The 20,924-nt window shown below is 34.6% G+C and overlaps 1 pseudogene; it reads left to right on the forward strand.

Moving 5' to 3' along the window:
* The first annotated feature begins 3,445 nt into the window (after positions 1–3,445).
* The window catches only part of LOC125422676 (glutathione S-transferase U9-like), a 37,267-nt pseudogene continuing 19,788 nt past the window's right edge, over positions 3,446–20,924 (forward strand).

Consider the following 20,924-nt stretch of genomic DNA (forward strand, 5'->3'; position numbering starts at 1 on the left):
CAAATAAAACAGCTGTTTAAAAAAATAATTTGTTTTTACCTTTATTAGTTATATTCAAAAATATATATTTTTATTATTATAATATTATATAATTGATTGAAAAAGTATAATTTTTTTTACCTTTTATAACTGTATCCAAATATATATAAATCATTTTTTATTTTGAAATAAATTTTAAATAAAAAATAAATATATATTTATAATATTATATATATAAAATTTTACCATAATGAATATTGCCATGGACATTAAACATAAGCCATCCATAATCAAATTATATGTAATATTAAAATAAAATACATACAACATACTATAAGTTATTTATAATTTAATATTGATCTATATCATAATGTACAAGTCGACAAATATAGTAATGAAACAGTATATATGGTATGTATAGATATATCTCTTTTTAAATCCAAAATATCTCTTTTTAAATCCAAATTATTCTTAATTAAGTTATAATAATAATAATAATAATAACAACAACAACAACAACAACAACAACAATAATAATAATAATAATAAATATAATTAAATTATATTATAAAGATTTAACATAGGAAAAACTAATTATTTGTAAAAAATCAAAAAATACATTTGAATTTAAATTTAAATTCCATAGACAAAAATATTATATAGATAAATTTGAATTTAAATTAAATTATATAAATATATTTAAATTTGAATTTTACAGGTGGAAAACTTTCGGTAGGTGAATATTTTTTAATTTAAATTCCATAATAATTTACCTTATAAGGTAAAAATGCAATTAAAGATAAATAATAATATAAATAAATTATTAAGTTACATTATGAGTATTTAATATATAGAAATTAATTATTTGCAATGAATCAAAATATATATTTGAATTTGAATTTGAATTCTATAGATAAAAAATATTATTTGAATACATTTGAATTTGAATTAAATTATATAAATGCATTTGGATTTGAATTTAAATTTCATAGCTGAAAAAAATTAGATAGAAAAATTTTATAGATGAAAAAAATTATATAAGTAAATATTTTTAAATTTGAATTTCATAATTAAATAATATTATATATAGAGATCAAATTTATAATTTTTAACAATTTTTATAATATAAATGAAAAAAATTCAAATATATTTATTAACAATAAAATTTTTAAATTTAATTAACTATTATAAATTAGTTTTAAAATTATCTATTATGATTTTGTATATCATGCAAAAACTATAAATATTAATATTAACCCAAAAAAAAAAAAATTTGACACTTGCACATTTCATATTTTATTGGGATTCACATCTTGCATATTCTGAAATAGATTTTCCAACACTTTGCACTTCAAACTTCCACATCCCTTGTACGGTTGGTTTATCTGTCAAGCAATAAAAATGAATATGTCCTGTGTGTCATGCAATGCATAGTTAGGGGTATAGATGTCATTTTGCATTGTCTTTCTTAATTAAAATTAAGGATTGATTTAAAAAAAAAGAAAAAAAATTGCAATGGGGGGCTTTGGCAACATTGGTCCATCTCTCTCTCTATTTTATCATATATATATATATATATATATTTTTTTTTTTTTTTTAATTAACAAAGGAAAATTCCGTTAAACAACAGCTCTGAGAATAGTAAAATTCACAAAAAATTGTTTATTTGATTTGGAAAATCTCTCTGATAACATCAGCATTTTCCCATGGGAAAAAGAAAGAAAAGGCTATCAGATGCTGATGGTTAATTTCAATTTTTTTGTTTTCACATTCCTTTGTCCCATTTCATACAAATTTTGAAAATTTAAAGCGACCCACCAAAGCGAGAACTGTGTTTTTTTTTTTTTTTCTTTGATTATGCGTAGTGGTTGCGAGCAGTATTAACGAACACATCCATCAAGAACTCAAAGCCCAAGAGATCAGGCAACTATTTTCTTGGGGGAAAAAAAAAAGAAAAAAAAAGAAACAAAAACTGGTTTTTTGAAGTGGAGAATTCAGTGAGCTAGTAGTCGGGAGAGCAATCTTAGTGATTGAAGAGAGCACTGAGCTTAGATGACTGGAGCAACTGTTGCAAATGGTGATGAAGATTCCAGCAAGAAGCTAATATGGATATCCTTATTTACTTTTAATCAATTTTATTCTAAGGCAATGTTTGTATGTCCTTAAAATCAGTCTTGAGATTTTTGTTGATGGGTATTTATTTATTTCCATTTTCACTGGCATTAGCTAGTATCCAAGATCAAAGCCAGAGCACCAAGAAAAAGAAGAAGGGTCAACCAGTCAAGGGCGCAAAAAAACCTTTAATACCCTTACTTTAAAATCATGTGCAACTCACATGATAAATATGTTAAAATTTTGACAGTAAATTGAAAAGGACTAATGATGCAATATTTAACTCGTTTAAGGTGTAAAGCGTTAGAAAAAAAAATGTAAAATGTAAATTATGGCATAATTCAGAGTGTTAAAATTTTGGTAGAAAATTAAAAAGGACTAATAATGCAATGTTTCAGCTAGTTTAAAGTGCAAAGCGTTAAAAGAAAAAAAAAAAAAAGAATGCAAAATGTAAATTATGGTATAATTTTAGAGTGCAACTGTGTCAAAATTTTTAGAAAAAACAAAATTAAAAAAAAATTATTTTTTGTTGTCAGATTAAACGATATCATGAACATATAATTGATTAGATGAATGTAAATCATTTATAAATAATGAAAGAAAAACCAATATATTTCAACCAACAACAATTAGGTAACCGCCATAGAATTTTGTGGGAGGAAAGTAATAATTGTTTAAGATATATGTCACTCTATTGGGCCAGAGAATTATTTGAATATCCAATCTGTTTCCAATTAATTTCCACTTGTTCCAAACACCCATTTTTCCAAAATTTCACAACAAAACTAGAGGGTGAAAAGCTTGTAATATCTTTAATTTTTAGTTAATTTCAAAAATTCATCCGTAGAAAATTAATTTTTAAAATTAGCAAGTCCCCATGTGTATATATATATAGTTTTTCTATAATTAGATTGGACATAACTAATATAGTACGATTAAAAAAAAAAGAAAAATAGCCAATCATTGAATTTTAACTTATCACTCGAACGATTCAAATTATTACTTATCACACGTGAGATAAAATTTTGCTTGACGAAAACAATTTTTTAACCTTCCCGTTATTCATTATATGTATAGATAATCTAGTCAGTTTCTCCAATAAAATTACAAGTATGTAATACTCCTTGGCATGGAAAAGTAAAAGGACTTAAAAGTCAAAGTGTGGTACACAAATTGAATATGCTGGAGTATGAAATATCACTAGAATTCTTTCTACAAAAGAACCAACTGGTCAATTTTGTAAACAAAAGAAAATTTTCACACGCAATTGTAGAAGTTGGAAATCTTTATTAAGCATCTAGATAGGTAGTAAGTTCAATGTGTGTGTGTGAGAGAGAGAGAGAGAGAGAGAGATATGGTGGAATTGGCTCTGAAACTGAAGGGAATTCCATACGAGTATTGGTAGAAGATTTGGTGAACAAAAGCCCTTTGCTCTTGAAGTACAATCCTGTTCACAAGAAAGTACCTATGCATAATGGAAAGCCAATTGCTGAATCGCTTGTAATCCTTGAATACATCGACGAAACTTGGACTCACAATGGTCCTAAATTCCTTCCTTAAGATCCATACAAGAGAGCTCAAGTTTGTTTTTGGGCTAACTTTATCTACAAACAGGTGAGCATAGAAATAAAGGGGAATTTGGCCCAATGCCCCCATAGGGATGAGCTTCACGATTTTTACTCTTTCATTTGCGATCTTTTTTTTTTCTACCCTTCAATATCTATTTTAACCTTAAAATAATAAAAAATGACTTAGATATCCTTTTATATTTTAAACAAAAACAAAAATCTACTTTTTAGAAAAAGAAAACAAACTTGTTTTTACACGAATACACAAAAATACAAAACACTCTTCATCTCAGCACCCAAAAAAAATACAAAGAAAAAACAAAAAAACAAAACTTTGATCTTGACCTCAGCACTCTCAGAGGTAATCGTTTTAATATTTTTGTTTATTTGTTGTCGTGGACCGGTGTGGGTTTGTTCTTGTGTGGATTTTTAGCCTTACCGTGACCAGTGTGGGTTTGTTTTTGTGTGGATTTACTTATGTGTTTATTTGTTGCCTTGTCGTGGACCCGTGTGTGTTTTTTTTTTTTTTTTTTGTGTGTGTTTATTTGTTGCCTTACCGTTAAATACTTACAAATTTAGTACAATGTGAGAAATTGAAACTTGTGATTTGTGTTTAGAATCGATTAAAAATGTGGAATTTTTGAAGATTTAGGTTTTTGTATGGAAGTGATTATAACCTAGGTTTTAGGATAGATTGATATTGAGTATTAGTAGGAAATAAAGAGAGGAAAAAAATGGGACTGGTTTGGCCTTGAACGGTGGCCGGAGGTGGGAGAAACAACCGGGTCAAGAATCGGATCGGGACTGGTTCAGGCGGGTTTGGGTCAACCCGGACAAAGGTAGAAGATGGATCGAACGACATGTCGTCTGGGATGAACGACACCAGGACGACACGTCGTTTTTAATTTGTTTGGGTTCCATTGACATCCCTGAGCATGGAAAATAAACAAAGGATGAAGGCAGGGAAATCAATGAATTTGATGAAGAATAATGTTAGTTTGTAATAAAAAAACATAATATATGTAGATATATATTTGTTACAACTTAGGGATATAAGGATTTTTACCCTGATCGAAGTTTAAATCCTAAAGCTAAAGGTGTTATCTCACTAGTGCATGATACTCAAACTCTGTCTAGAAAACTGCTTTTGTGGGGTGAAATAAGAATTTTTTTAAAAACGTACTTGACCCTTAGGAAACTAATTATATTTCTTTTTTGGATTTGTATACAGATAAATCCTTGACCCTAAACTAATTATACAGATAAAATAAATATAAAGTGACTGATTTGTATAGCATATATAGGTGTCAGTAGGTCTGAGCTTTTATAACCAAATCAGGTTAAACACATGCAGTATGGGGAAGAGGTGTAGCTACATTAGTTGACATACTCATATAGAAGTGGTGGACATGTTGTAGTCCAGCTTAACCTATATGTTCAGATTATAGTCTACGACTTTCTGTGCACATTTTTTAGACATATATTGTATGGTAAGAAATAATTAAATATAACATGAATATGATATGTATATATACAGTCTAAGGGCTGCTTTTGATTGGCTTATAACAATCTGTCTGTTGCGTAGCTTCTATGTAGTCTTCCACCTCTATGCTTCACTTTATTGTTTTTCTATTTTGGGTGAATTGGCTACTTTCTCTCCAGTCATTTCAAAATTTCATTTTATCTGCTTCTGCATGTAGCATCATAATTGGCCACAATTGTGGGTTGCTCTATTAAAACCCCACTTTAGACTATAGTTGCATTAGAAATCTTAGTTGCTTTTGAGACCTTCTTTTTTCTTTTAAGTTTTTTCTTCTTCCTTTTTGCTAGGGTAATTTATTACTAAAAATCAGTACTTGGAGATAAGAGAAAAATACTTTATGATTAATTAGAGTTGAAGTTGAGAATTCCAGAGTTAGTACTTTCTAAAGGTATAGATATATATATATATATATATATATATATATGTATATATATATATATATATATATGTATATATATATATAGAGAGAGAGAGAAGATTGGGTGCATAAAATTTTAGATACAATTTAGCTAGAAGCAAACACGCAAACACTTTATCCCCAAAATAGAAAAAAAACATTAAAGAAGAAGAAGAAGATAGAAAGATTTAGAAGTAAACACACCGCTATACAGTAAATGTTCAGTAAATGTTTTGTAGATGGCATACACAATATCCTTAGGAAGAGAGCGTATGAAATTGAGGATTGCGGATATTTATATATCTATACATAGTTGACAATGTGGTTAAAGGTAGATAAAAGTTTATTAATGTTGTCAATGTACATTTGTACGTTGTACTTTATAATGGCACCAAAGAGGAACTTGCGACGTCAACCGAAGAAGGGAGTTAAGAAGGTGGAAAGTAAGAGACGCAGAGGTAGCACCCGACTCTAAGCGTCTACGAACTACTAGGTAGAAATCCAAAGCTGAGACAGAAAGCGCCAAACTTCAAGGGCACGTTCCACTTTCCTCTCCCCCATCTGATATGGTAAGTTTTATATTCATTTATGTTGTTTTGTGCGGTAAATGATAAGACATCTGTCAGTATTTATTCATGAATGTGAAAACTCAAGAAAAACTTCACCCGATGGCCATCGATAATTGCCGATAGGCCATCGGGATTTTTTTTAGTTCATTGTAGGTTGATTACCGATGGTTACATCAGTAATTACAACTTGTGCAAAAATGTGAACCCATATGTCTTAAGATTTAGTTGGAAATTATTATTATCAAGTTGGGGTGGAAAAATAGGGTATGATTTAATTGTTAATGTAAGTTCCATTTATGTAATTCATTTTGCAGCCCATTGATGCTCCAAAGGAACAGATCTTTCAGGATGTCGATATATTTAAAGTTAGGGCACATTTATTCGGGAATCCAATAGAAGCGAACAAAGTAATTACAAGTGTCCTCACAAGTGAGCAGCTGGAAAAGTATAGACAAACATGTTTTGGACACTTACTTGACATGAAGAACCTCCGGTTCTCTGGTCAAGTAGTGCATCACCTGCTTTGCAGACGAGTTGTGTCCAACAATCCAGAAGTACTGGAGTTTAACTTCGGCGGATCAGGAGTGCGGTTTACGAAGTGGGAATTCGCACTCATTAGTGGCTTAAAGTTTTGTAGGTACCCTTCCATGTATGATATGCAAATTTCCAAAGGAAAGGAGCTACTCACGAGGTTGCTAGATGACAGGACTGACTTGAAACCACCCGAACTGGAATGAATATGCAAGGGTACACTTTTTGTGGATGATTGGGATGCTGTAAGAATTGCGTTACTATATTTCTTAGTTCATGGTGTACTCGGAATGGATCCAAGGGTTCAAATAAATAGAAAATTCATTGATTTGGTTGCTGATATCGAGATATTTAATTCCTACCCTTGGGGCATTCTAAGCTACAAGAAGACGATCAACTCATTCCACAACGCATTCCAGCATAGAGGACGTGCAGTAAAGAATAAATCACAGTATTATGACCTAAAAGGTTTTCCATTGGCATTTCAGGTACGGTAATATATTTAATACATGTAGCGTTTACTTAAAAATTATATTTAATAACCTATAATTTATATTTTCTAGTTATGGGGGTCTAAAGCAATCCCTGATTTTGGTAACCAATTTGCCGACTGGTGGGAAACCCGTTGTCCGAGGATCCTTGGATGGCATGCTACAAGTCAACCGAACCATTTTGCTGTCTATAATTGGTTCACCTCAAATAGCAATGTAAGACAAATTTTTTTTAGACTACATGGAACGACTACATTCAAGTTACATTACCATAGTCAGTTTCCAAATTTACTTTTTTTTCCTTTCTTCATTTCATGTAGTATGTTGTGCACTTGAGGTTAGATGCTACCGATGAGGAGAAGACTATGGATTACTGGCGAACAATAGCAGTTAACATACATGAAGTTCGCTACACGTCACCTCCACTTGTAGCACCAATAGCCATTGTTGGCGCTAAAGATGCGTACAAAGCTGAGAAGCATTCTAGTGGCCCTCCAGATGCTAATTTTAAGGTATGAAATTGTTACTTGCACGCAAATTTGTATTTCATATGTTGTATTAATATATGTTGACTTATGTTTTGGATATTGATATTGATTAGCTTGCTTGCTTGGAGTCAAAATTTGGTGAATTAAATAAAGAGATGGCGTCATTAAGGAAGATGCTTAGTTCTGTTATTGACCAACAAAAGCATCAGGTGTCATTTAGACAACTTAAGTATACTTTAGTGTTTCAGCATTATTAAATTATATATTGTAATTCAGCAATTATTTGTTGTTAGAGTTTGGGAACTGCAAAATAACCATTGTGTTTTGCAGGCCGAACATCATGTGCACAGCCATTCACCGTCATCTTCAGTTTGACCATCATCCCCTGTGGCACCGTCATTTGGAGAGCAAGCCAAAGAATTTGATGCACCCATAGACGGTTCCAATGGTAGGAAGGAGGATGATGATTGTACTACACCGTTTTAGCCTATCGTACCTGGAGGACCCTATGTGGAGGATTACTGGGCTTTGGTGCCATATCGGCCTTTGCATTTTAGGCGGGATATCGGTGCTTCAGCTGACAGTCCACATCATGACCAATCAGCTGAGATTGAGGTGGAAGATTGGACGCATAACGTTGGTGATACAAGCCGATTCGGTAGAGTTTACCACCAGTCACATCACGTCATCTCTCCTTACATCGACCCGTGTAAAAAGAAGGTCACATTTAATCTTAATCGACATATTGATGCATCGAAGGAGAGGGCGTTCGATGAGTGGTATAGGGTGGCACTGCAGGAAGCAACCGTGTGTACATCTTAAATGACGGTGGGAAAGAATTTTTTTGCTGAGCTACTTACCTCTGAAGGATGGTTAAATTCCGATGTAAGTTATATGCTTTATGTTCATGTAAAATCATTGTGTTCCTACGTTTGGAATGATGTTTTATTTATCACCTCGCACTTGTTATTTATTTCCTTTTATGTGGTTTTGCAGCATATTGACACTATTTTGTATTTCATATGAAAAAGGCGGTTTGAGAATGAGAAGATGTTCACCCACACCTGTGCCATATTAGAAATGTTATTTTAGATAAGATGATGGGATGTTACTGTGTTGCTTAATGTTATATTGATGATATTTTATACTGTATATATTTCATTATTTGGCAGTCATCCATTACAGGGCTTTATCCCATATGGAGGGCATCTCATAGCACATATTCATGTGATGCGACCCTTCGTAGCTATGTGCATGGGAAGTCACCCAAACCTGGCGTGCTGTGGCGGAGATGTGATTATGTAAGTCCCTACATATATTTAAAAAAATTCTCACTAAGTTTCCCATTTTATGGATAATGAGGTTATGTTCAAATTTGTAGGTGTACATCCCTGTCAACAATGGAGGCTCGCATTGGTTGGCAGCATATGTGGACTTGAAGGCCCGACATATTGATTTATACGATCCAAATATGGGAAATAAATATGTCCAGAATAAAGAGTTGAACAATGCGGAATGCCTTACGTATACGCTGCCTTACCTATTGAGGGATGGGGGATATTAGGAGAAGAATCCGGACGTGCCTCCCACTTTAGAGCCATTCACGATGACCATGATCAAAGATGCACCTCGCCAAGATAATGGGTATGAATGTGTTGTCATTTCAAACAACTTCTATTGTTGCTGTTTTATTGTGGTTATGTGTGGAAATACACGTGGTTGGTTTTCATTAATGCTAATTCATTAATGCTATTCTGCAGGGGTGATTGTGGCGTTTACACTTTGAAATTTATTGAATACAAGAGTAGTGAGGAGAATCCTTCATTTGGCCCGCAAGACATTATGTTTTTTAGAAAAAAATATGCTGCTGATTTGTACTTTAATAAACTTTCAATGTAGATCGTATGTTTAATGTTATGACACTCTATACTAATGTTATCTTAATATGCTGAACCTATCTTTAGTAATGATAACCATTGAAAAATAAAAAAAAGAGAAAAGAAGACCATCGATTGTGATAAAAATTAAAGCAAAGATGATTACCGATGGTGCATCGATAATTCCCGATTCACCATCGGTAATTACCGAAACGCTTTCGGTAATATGAATTAACATTTTTTTTCTCCAAATACTCAGCTAATGGGTGTTTCCGGAAACAACATGCAAATTATACATTCATCAATGCCCCCAAACATCAAAACCCCAAATGTTCCGAAAACGTTCTCCAATTGGCAAAAATATTTAATTACCGTACATTTCATCGGTAATTACCGAAACCCCAGTGGTAATCACATTTTACCAATGTTATGGCCCCCACAAGTCCCATAATGTGTGTTAAATCAAAATACATGAAAAATATGGATTCTTTAATTATCCTAATGAGAGAAATTCCCAAAATTGCTTAAAAAGTTCTCAAATTGGCCAAAAAAATACGATGACTGTAGACCTTCAGTAATTACCGATAAAACTTTCGGTAACCAACATATACTCTCTGGAAAAATTACCGTAAGTTTCATCGGTAATTACCGAAACCCCTATGGTAATCACATTTTACCAATTTTTTGGGTCCCACAAGTCCCTTTATGTGTGTTAAATGAAAAAACATGCAAAATATGGATTATCAAATGATCGTAATGAGAGAAAATCCCAAAATTGCTTAAAAAGTTCTCAAATTAGCCAAAAAAATACGATGACTGTAGACCTTCGGTAATTACCGATGAAACCTTCGGTAACAAACATACACTCTCTGGAAAAATTACTGTAGGTTTCATCGGTAATTACCGAAACCCCTATGGTAATCACATTTTAAGAATTTTTTAGGCCCCACAAGTCCCCTTACGTGTGTTAAATGAAAAAACATACAAAATATGGATTCTAAAATTATCCTAAGGAGGGAAAACTCCAAAATCACTGAAAAAGTTCTCAAATTGGCCAAAAGAATACGATGATTGTAGACCTTCGGTAATTACCGATGAAACCTTTGGCAACTAACATATACCCTCTGGAAAAATTACCGTAGGTTTCATCGATAATTACCGAAACCCTAGTGGTAATCACATTTTACCAATGTTATGGCCCCCACAAGTCCCATAATGTGTGTTAAACCCAAATACATGCAAAATATGGATTCTCAAATTATCCTAATGAGAGAAAATCCCAAAATTGCTTAAAAAGTTCTCAAACTGGCCAAAAAAATACGATGACTGTAGACCTTCGGTAATTACTGATGAAACCTTCGGTAACCAACATATACTCTCTGGAAAAAACCGTAGGTTTCGTCGGTAATTATCGAAACCCTTATGGTAATCACATTTTACAAATTTTTTGGGCCCCATAAGTCCCCTTACGTGTGTTAAATGAAAAACCATGCGAAATATGGATTCTAAAATTATCCTAAGGAGGGAAAACCACAAAATCTCTAAAAAAGTTCTCAAATTGGCCAAAAAAATACAATGAATGTAGACCTTCTGTAATTACCGATGAAACCTTCGGTAACCAACATATACTTTCTGGAAAAATTACTGTATGTTTCGTCGATAATTACAGAAACCCCTATGGTAATCACATTTTACCAATTTTTTAGGTCCCACAAGTCCCCTTACGTGTGTTAAATGAAAAAACATGCAAAATATGGATTATCAAATGATCGTAATGAGAGAAAATCCCAAAATTGCTTAAAAAGTTCTCAAATTGGCCAAAAAAATACGATGACTATAGACCTTCGGTAATTACCGATGAAAACTTCAGTAATGTTTCTAGAGGGTATATGTTGGTTACCAAAGTTTTCATCGGCAATTACCGAAGGTCTAGAGTCATCGTATTTGTTTGGCCAATTTGAGAACTTTTTAAGCAATTTTGGGATTTTCTCTCTTTACGATCATTTGTTAATCCATATTTTGCATGTTTTTTCATTTAACACACGTAAGGGGACTTGTGGGACCCAAAAAATTGATAAAATGTGATTACCATAGGGGTTTCGGTAATTACCGATGAAATATACGGTAATTTTTCCAGAGAGTATATGTTGGTTACCGAAGGTTTCATCGGTAATTACCGAAGGTCTACAGTCATCGTATTTGTTTGGCCAATTTGAGAACTTTTTAAGTAATTTTGGGATTCTCTCTCATTACGATCATTTGATAATCCATATTTTGCATGCTTTTTCATTTAACACACGTAAGGGGACTTGTGGGGCCAAAAAAATTTGTAAAATGTGATTACCATAGGGGTTTCGGTAATTACCGACGAAACATACATTAATTTTTCCAGAGAGTATATGTTGGTTACCGAAAAGTTCATCGGTAATTACTGAAGGTCTATAGTCATCGTATTTGTTTGGCCAATTTGAGAACAGTTAAGCAATTTTGGGATTTTCTCTCATTACGATCATTTGATAATCCATATTTTGCTTGTTTTTTCATTTAACACACGTAAAGGGACTTGTGGGGCCCAAAAAATTTGTGAAATGTGATTACCATAGGGGTTTCGGTAATTACCGAAGAAACATACGGTAATTTTTCCAGAGCGTATGTGTTAGTTACCGAAAGTTTCATCGGTAATTACCGAAGGTCTCCAGTCATCGTATTTTTTTGGCCAATTTGAGACCTTTTTTAAGAGATTTTTGGGTTTTCTCTCCTTACGATCATGTAACCATCCATATTTTCCATGTTCTTGCATTTAACACACATTAGGGGACTGGTGGGGGCCATAACATTGGTAAAATGTGAGTACCACTGGGGTTTCGGTAATTACCGATAAAACGTATGGTTATGTTTGAAGCAAAAACAAATTGAACGTTTTCATTTTTTAATGCCATTCGATCTCTTACTTTGTCAGAATTTATCATTAATAATGCTACATTTAGCATGTTATTGGTTGGAACACACATGATTAAAGTTGTCGGATGGAATTGTGGTGATTCTTTTACAGCGGTGTACAAATGTCAATTACCAACGATGCATCAGTCATTACCATTGGGCAGTAATATCATCCGTGTAATAGTAAAAAACATACAAACAACCGAACCAAAAACTGAACACGGAATGATATGTTATCAAAACAATACGATAGATGAATTTGACAACAAAAGAACACATAAAACTAACGCCTATTATGCCAAAATACATGTTACACGGTTGAGCAACTAATTGCATTCCTGACTACATTGCATACACACGCATACCGCATAACATGGCCCCATTGTCTGAATATGGCATCGTGCCATTGATGGGCCATCGGTTCAATGGTGCTGTTGGTTGGTAATGCTATCAAGAGGTACGGTGGCGGAGCATGATCGGCTACTGTGACCAATCTGTTTGCGCCTCCCGCATCTATATTGATGATGCTCCTTTCCTTGAGATTGAATCCTCTTCTTTCTTGGTCTTCCTGACTGTTTGCCAATTTGAGGTGGAAGTACAACCTGGTTTATGACATTATCTGGAGCATGCCACTGACATTTATCTCCAAGTGGATATATGGTTTCCGAATATGCATCACGGAGTGAGTCAACTGAGTAATGCACCGAGCAAAGGAAATATGGAGAAATATGTCGATGCTTACATGCTGCAATTGCATGGACACAATGAAATCCATCAATGTCAAATTCCTTGCATGAGCACATCTTATTTTCTAAGTTAACAACTCCAACGAACATGCCATGGCCAACAACTTGAAACTCATATAAGTTCATTGGCATAACACGTAAGGCTCTGCCATTATTTGAGCGCTCTTGCATGATTTTTTCCAACCAATTAGTAACAGGAGTTTGCATTGCAGCTGCATTAGTTCGACGTTCATACCACCACCTTTGCAAGACATCACGAATGTGATCTAGTAATGGCAAAACAAGTTTATCCCTAGCATCAATAAGCACAGAGTTCATGCTCTCTGCAATGTTAGTGGTCATTATGTTGTATATATTACCCGGAAAATGTGATCTAGCCCATTTTGAAGGACTTACATCCTTGAAATATTGTACAACTTCAATACTAACCCCTTCTAAAACCTGCATGGCCTTATCAAAATCCTCAACAATATATGCTCTAGCTGCATCATTAAAAGTTGATATAATCATATTGACATTACCTTTAAACTTCTTAGCACGTAAATTTGTACCAAGATGATATGTGCAGTGGCCATGGTGATTATTAGGAAAAACTGTACGTATTGCTTTTGCAATGCTCTTGTGTTTATCCGATATGAAAGCTATATTCGGATCATCCCCAAACGCTTCTTTAAAGCTCTCAAAAAACCACGTGTAAGTTGCATCCGTCTCCTTAGGGCCTATTCCATAAGCAAGTGGATAAATTTGATTGTTCCCATCCAAACATGATGCAATATATAAAAAACCTCTATATCTATTTTTCAGTGTAGTTCCATCGACGGCTAAGACTCTCTGCATATGCTGAAACCCTTTAATGTTTTGGTTGTCAGTTTCAATTTGAGTAAACGTGCCTGGATTTTTGCTCTTCAAAACATGACTCCATAAAGGAAGTTTTGCATATGAATCTTCTGGCGTGCCCCACAAACCTGATAATGTAACTTCCTTAGCGGCCCATGCTTTGTTGTAGCTTATGTTTACTCCGTAATTAAAGCGAATGTCATGCATGATATCTCAAGGTTTGTATTGCCTTGAAATCCATTCAAATTTTGGCTGGATGATGTCTCCGATAAGTGAACTTGTTACTTGACGATGATCCCTTTTCGTGATATTTAAAGAGTAAATATGCTCATCCTTGAAGGCCCTAATCATGAAGGCCTTTGTATTATCACCATGTAGTTTGGTAGTACGCATTTGCCACATGAAATTGTCGTTCGCACATACAACCTCATATCGGACTCTATCTGACTTCTTGACCTTGAATTCAAAATTTTTCCTTAGTGCATAAAGACTAATCTTCTTCTGTAGAGCATTCTTACTCGCAAAGAGTTGGTTGATTCGAATGATTTCATGGGCATTGAGAGATGAGAAGCAATGGTTAACCCTAAGTTCAACCATGGTTACGGTAGAATCATGTCGAATGTCCAAATGGTTTTCGGTACAAGGAGAGGCAAGCACATCATCATTCACATTATCAATTGGACTACTACCATAAGGAGACTCACCATGTCGACTATTACCAGCTAAAAGTCCCGAATGTTGGATCCAACAAATGTCTTGTAACCCATCTTCACTACGATCAGTGTTGACCTCAACCTTAAATTGTTCATCTTGATCATAATCATGTCCACGATATTCATTCATATCATTAATGTCGAAGCACTCATTATCGTGATCATGTTCCACAGATTGCACATTGTTTTCACAAATTTGATTTTTAGAGAATCCAGGTTGAGTTTCTGACACATGAAGTTCGGTCGTTGGGGACTGCATGTCAGCATTAGAGGTACAAGTAGCTGTCTCGGGAACTGCAGATAGTGCAGCAATAGCCATAAATCCTGAACTTGTAGGTATCCTATTCATAACACATCCAGCAGTATTAATACTCTATGGAACCCTAGATAACACATCAACAATAAATGGAGATCTGTCTTGAGGTTTGTGTGAACTATACTCTTCTATAAAACTTTGTACGTCTTCATCATTTTCCACAACGTATGGCTCACATGACAAACATACATGGTATATGAACTTGAAGATTAATTGATGTTGTGTAGAATCTAAGTTGTGAGCGTTGTAGATAACATCTTCAAGTTCTGCCAACATACAATTCCTTTTGATGCGTATAATCTTCATTCTTTGACGTTGGTATCTCCAGGTACCTTCAGAACATACACTCCATGTTCCATCATAGAACAGTAAAATCGAAATTTGTGACATTGAGCACAAAGGGTTTACCAATTCAAAACATACTATCTACTTGTCACAAGCTTATGGTAATTCGTGAGGTCGTATGACTAAAAATAATTGCAATCGTAGAATCTTTGCTGGAAGGTTTAACTATAATCCTGAAGCAAAAGTAATGAAAAAATATAATGCATTTTCAGTAAATGAGTACAGAAAATAAGCCAAACAATTATGTTCTTAACGCCTAGTGGAATAGCATTTTAAATGCAAATGAGTAGAATAGCATTTTAAATACAAATATAAATGCATTTTCAGTAAATGAGTAAAGATAAAATACAAATGCATTTTATGTAAATGAGTAAAGATAAAATACAAATGCATTTTATGTAAATGAGTACAAATGCTGTTTAAATGTTGCATATTAACACCTAGTAGAATAGCTACTCTTGACAGACATAGTGGATCAAGTAGATTAAGATGTCAAATTTGTGGCACATGTGCTATATCATAACATAACGTTAGCTTAAATGGATGCAATGTTGACAATGTGGTGTTCTGTGGATTATTTTGTTAAACATCATAAATATAGTTAGATTTAGCATGTCATTCGTTTACAATAACATTAGAGAAGTGGACAAATTCGATTGTCCAATCGGTTTGCTTTTAGAAAATGGAAAAATTAAATATTCTGATGGAACCGCTGTTAAATTTTCCAACAAGCAAGTGTTTCATAATTACTGATGGACAGTATGTAACAAACAAAGGTTGTAATTTTCAAATGGAAATTTCCGAACCATTTATGGATTGTTTTACATAAAATAGCACCAACATAGAACTTGCACTTATATATCATGTCAAAACGTGACAAACAATGAATCTAATATAAGGGAAAAATGTATACATATCTGTACACACATATATATATATATGTATATATATACACATACCAAAAAATCTTTAACTCTGATCCACAAAAACGTACAATTTAATTACACCCTTTTAAAGTGTATGGGCTCCGCAATGAAGATTTTCAGTCTTGTTGTTATCAAAAAAGGTTGGGGGTATGCAGGGAGAGTGAACTGAACTGAAGGTGGTATTGTGTTTTCTGTAATAGTTCGTCAATGCGAAGAAAGGCTAAAAGGTACGTAACCAACAAAAGAGAAAGACAGAGGAAGACACACAGGATTCATTTAATGTGGTAGCAGGGAGAGTAAGAGAGACGGATAGAAGTTAATGAGGGTAGATGAGAAATGAGAGATGGTAAAAAAATTTGTTTTAATATTTTCCACTTTATTCGACAGTTAATGAGAAATGAGGGTAGATGAGAAATGGGAAACTGTTACATTTATTTTACACTTTCATATCCATTTATTTAAATAGTTTCCACAAGTGCACAATTAATTTCCTCCTAACAACTCTTGTTTGGACATACTACCATGGAGCCGCATTTTAAAAGTGATTGGAAGAAGCTTGCAAGCTGGGAATCACATTTTACAATCTAAAACTAACTACATTTCAATGCATCCGTTTAAATTATCAGAAAGTAGAGAGCCAATATTTGAGAACTCAATTACCATCCGTTTAAATTATCATCCTTCTTATTTATTGCTTTTCCACATATCAAATAATATGGAGAATTTAATAATGAAATTGGATCCTTACACATCATATTGACACGAGACTCATGTAGAAAAACTAAAAACAAAATCTGAATTAGCAAGAGGAAATTGTACAAGTGTTTTATGAATAAAAACTAGAGAATATTACAGCTCCTACAAAAGCCTCTGTTTGTATCAATCCCGAATTGACCCAATGTTCCCCATCAATGTCAAAATCTCGAACACCAAATGGCACCACAATTGGTATAATGCCAAACTTTAGTGACAACATTAAAAGCATACGAGGCACCTCCACTAAAACGAAGATCGATTTGATACCTGGATGAAATCAAACGAAATATCTGCAATTAGTTACAATATTTAGCATACAAGTTTCAAAGAAAATAATTAAATACCTAGAGTATCCATAAAGAAGTATAAAGGTTCAAATCTAACAATTGAGGCAATAGCTCATACCTAGTAATATCCCTTGCTCTCTATGAATTGTATAGAACCAAAATCCAATCTCATAGGTTGATTTGCTAAATGATGCCCAAATCTCCAAAACAGCAAAAAAAGGAAGAATGTGAAAATGTTTTCCATCAAATTCTTTTGCTACTTCCTTGTCAACCTCTACCAACCTTCCAAAGAGCAACATCAAATTCATCCACCAGTAATCTAACAAGTACAAAACATGTAGCAGAGAACAAACTACACATCATAGATGCAACAAATCAAACAAAACATCAACATGATCAACATTCAACAATGCTTTGGAATGCCAATAACCAAAAATAAATAAATAACAAACAGTAGAAGAATAAGAAAAAGCATACCATTACACAACACAACTGCGGTAATAAAAAGATAAGCAATGGCACCAGGCAACTAAGTACAGCAAAGACATACATTAAATAAGTATCACATGCAAGTACGTAAAGCAATAAATTAAATAACTATCAAATGCAAAACCGTGACTAATGAACAGTCAAAGTTTTACCCTTGTTTTGTAAGAGCTCATTTGTTCTATCTATGGAGAAACCATAAACATTACTTAAATTTAATAGCATCTAGCTACCATTTTTAGAGCTGTCAAGGAAAAGATTCATACAAATCTAAAAGACCCAAGTATCCATGCAAAACAACGTACACCTAAATGCAGATAAAAAAATTGCCAGTACAGTATGCATCATATTTGCAATACCAAATGCAAATTATTAAACACGTAGGAACCTTAAAGGCAACAGATTTTGCATCATAATTAGATGCATAACCATAAGCAACTAACCATCATTACTTAATCAATTTTTCATACCAACCACAAATTTCCAATAAATGGACAAAATTATTCTAAATTTCATAAAATGTTTTAGAGCCTTTAGCATATATGTTGAAACATTCCTTACATAATTGCCAATGAAGAGTTCACGTTAATATTCAATTTCATTTATGCCTTGTCATTTTCCAAATAGGCCTTTCAACAAAATAACTAACAAATATTGGGTTCTTATTCAACACATATTCCGCTTGTTAGCCTAAAGCCACTTAAAAAAATGATTACATAACCTCCTGCACCTTGATGTCAATGGAATAGAATAAGCCGTAAGTCTCAATAGCTCTAAAAGTATCCATGACCCTTCAAATAGAAGTTTGAAACATCCATCTTTCAGACTAACTATTCAAAGGGCAACCTTTTCTTTTATGGAGTTGGGGAACTGTATTACAAACCCCCAACTTTAACCAGTTCAGCCATCAAGCTCAATAGGAAAAAAGGAACTCTTGTCCTAATAAAGTTAAAATTACTTTTACATATATATATATATATAATGAACAACAGACAACAAACAACAAAAACCAAATGCAACCCCTAAATCATCATAGGAGATGCTTTTGATGAGGGAGAAATAAGAGATACGAGAATCTAAACCTTTTGCTCGTTGTCTTCTCTCCTGAGATAGAAGAAGAACTCCGTGTAAAGTGAATAGCAGACCCAATTCCAAAAAATCCAACGGTTTCATTCACATACAATCACGATTTTCTGTTTCCTTCGACATAAAAACAGAGGGAAAACCTCGCAAGACTCTAACTGACAGGCAAACCAATCCAAAGCTTTTGCACTGGAAGGCACAACGACTTTTAGAAATCCTCACAGAATCACATATGAAATGAAAACCAAACAAAAAGACATAGTATCAAAACCGCAAAGTGAAACGACATAAGATGTGAAATGAAAATCACATATGGAATTTTCCAGTACCTGAGACTGAAAGAACCCATTGGAGGTAGAAGGAGGATTCAGCTTCAACTTCCCCACAGCATCTTTGATACTCTCTAATCCTTTCTCAAGCATCAATGTCGGGGGTAGAGTATGTGTAATGCAAGTCTTCACCACAAAATCCCCGTCCTCCATTCCCGAATCCTTGCCGATTTCCATTATTAGACCGTCAAATCGCACACCGAACACTACCTAAAATAAAAATTACAAAAGCATAAGGAAAAAAATTACAGAAATAGCAAAAACAAAAAAACATAACCCTAATTTCGATTCCAACTTATCCCAAAAGCAATCAGAAAAAAAAAAAAAAAACACCCCACAAATGTTTTAAATAAACCCTTGAAACCACTCAAATCGAAAAGTCAAAGGAAAAATTGAAGCAAACAGACCAGGCATTTTATTAAAGAGGCCAAGTGAAACAGCAAGCTTACGCATCTGCTTTCGCCATGCAGTATGTAACACCCCGTCCCAAATCACATCGGAATCTGTGCACGTTGACCGAGGTTGATCGTTGACCTAGGGGGGTCAAAAGTTGACTTTTTGTCCCAGTTGGAATTTCTAGTTGACCAGGGTACCGTGGCAAAGTGCATGATGCTCCGAGTTCGTAGACTAGTAGCACGTCGAAAACGGTGCTACCGTTTGAAAGTTATGGGCAAAACAAGTCGAGGTACAAACTGTCTAAAAGGTGCCGGGAGTTGACCTTTTCTTGCGGTGTAATTTTGTTTTGACTTTTTATGGTTGTAAAGTACTCGTCGATACGAGTTCATAGACTAGCGGCACGCTTAAATCGGACATTTGGTTAAAAAGTTATGGACATTTGAAGTTTGCCGGATACCGTAATATTTTATTATATCTGGCTTAAGTGCACAGTAATGCCACGTATCATCACCTGATTGGTCCATGTGGATGAACAGTGTCACCACGGTGGCTTTTATGTGGTAAATATGCCGGGGAAGAGAGAGAAAGAGAGAGAGGAGAGAGAGAGAGAGAGAGAGAGAAACCGACCGGCCGCCGGAATCGTCCAATTTTCTGGCCGATTTTTGCTACACGCGCCGGCCAGATGGGAGCAGCTTCCCATTTTCAGTCAAACCCCAAAATCTCACGGCTGTTGGTCGCCGGAGGCGGTGAAGCTCGGTGGCGATTTTTCCCTCCACCGCCGGCCACTGCCGTTTGCCCTGTTTCCGGCCATTTTCAGGCCACACGCGCCAGCCACCCCTCATCACCTCCTCAAGTTCGGCCTACCCACCAAATTTCACGGCCACCGGACCTCTGACGCGCCGGGATCGGAGCGTTTTCCGGCGAGGGGCCGAAAATCTTCAAACCCCGATTTCTCCGCCGTCCGGCCTCTGTTTGCCTCACTGCCGGTTTCGTTGGAATCCTTTCCCCTCGATCTACAAAACTGCCAAAAATCTCAGCCAACGACCACCGCACGCGTCGCCACCGGCGACGGTTGCTGGTGACCATGGCGGCTCTCCGGAAGTTACTGTTCCGGCGAGTACCCAGTTGCACCGCCGGTCCTTGTCCACTGTTTCTGACCTTCTGAATCCAAATCCGGCATCCTTTTCTGCCAATTCGCTACGGTTTGGG

Source organism: Ziziphus jujuba, chromosome 2 (genome assembly GCF_031755915.1).
Source record: "Ziziphus jujuba cultivar Dongzao chromosome 2, ASM3175591v1".
Lineage (NCBI taxonomy): Eukaryota > Viridiplantae > Streptophyta > Magnoliopsida > Rosales > Rhamnaceae > Ziziphus > Ziziphus jujuba.